The sequence below is a fragment of the Hyposmocoma kahamanoa genome, unplaced genomic scaffold (assembly GCF_003589595.1).
Source record: "Hyposmocoma kahamanoa isolate Upper Pololo Valley unplaced genomic scaffold, ASM358959v1 76, whole genome shotgun sequence".
In the NCBI taxonomy this organism is placed as follows: Eukaryota; Metazoa; Arthropoda; class Insecta; order Lepidoptera; family Cosmopterigidae; genus Hyposmocoma; species Hyposmocoma kahamanoa.
Window position 1 is genome coordinate 10002162 of NW_020653900.1, and position 1521 is coordinate 10003682.

The window sequence follows — 1521 nt, forward strand, 5'->3', positions numbered from 1 at the left end:
TTATGAATAAAATCAATATGATTAGACCAAGAAAAGTGTTCATCAACTTTCATACCGAGATAAGTGACACATTTCACTCTTTCTACAGGCTTACAACTACAATTAATTAAATTATTGTGTATACAATCAAATGAATGGGAGAGTATAGGACATGGTGACTGCTTTAAAGGCATATAGGGAGAGTGTATAACTAATAATTTTGTTTTATCAGCATTTAGTACTATGCCATTGTCATGGCTCCACTTGGTAATTGCATCAACATCTAGTTGAACGAGACGACTAATTTCTTCGAGATCTGTATCTGCACGGAGTATACACAGGTCATCAGCGAACATATGTGCTGTACAATACTGCAACACACCACATATACTGTTAACATGCATCAGATAGCACACTGGCCCGCATCCCGATCCCTGTGGGATTCCGCACTGGACTTGTTTCTCTACACTATAGTCATCACCCACCTTTACTCTATAAGAACGCAATGTTAGGTAATCACGGAACCATTTGTTCAGTGGCTCACCAACCCCACACTCTTCCATTACATTTAACAAGTTACTTGTTTGTAATGTATCAAACGCTTTTTTAAAATCAAAAAACACTGCGAATATTGTTTTTTTATCACCTAAATTGTTATTAATTTCATCTGTAAAATTTGATAACAAAGTGTTAGTACTTTTAACCTTCTGAAAGCCATGTTGACATTTATTTAAAACATTGCTTTTGTGCAGGTAATTCCCAAGCTGATCAACTATACATTTTTCTATAATTTTATCTATAGAGGATAAAATAGCTATTGGCCTATAATTTCCATAATTTTTAGAATTTCCTTTCTTATAGATAGGACGCACTATAGCCTCTTTTAACTTACTAGGAAAACTGTGACTACTCACTGACAAGTTAACCAACTTTGTTATTACCGGGGATACTTTATCTACAGAAAACTTTAAGTCAGACATACGCACCAAATCACAACCTGGTGACTTTTTTGAATTCATATTATTTATGATTTTCTTAACCTGATGATTTTTCACATGTTGCCACCTCATCTGCCTGTCCGCTCGTTTGACATAACTATCCCTGCACAACCATTTACTGTTACAATTATGTTTTATTTGTTCTATTCCATTAATAAAGGCATTGGCGAAATTATTGCAAATATCTCTCACACCCATCTGAGAAAAATTAGATAAGATGAAACTATCTAAATTCGGTCTACTATTTCCCATTAATATATGAATTTGTTCCCATATTTTTTTAATATTTTTATTACAGTCTATAATACACTTTTTATCATACTCATTTTTACACTTAAACAATAATTTTGTACATTTATTCCTATATCTTGTATAATTTAATCTTTTTAACATATTTTTTGGTTGATGACTCCATACTACAAACAATCTATCTCTTTCTTTTAACATATTTTTCAATTTATCTGTAATCCAGCACTTGTTATCCCTACCACTGATAATAGTTGTTTGATTTTTATAACACTGATTATAAATATCAGTAAACATT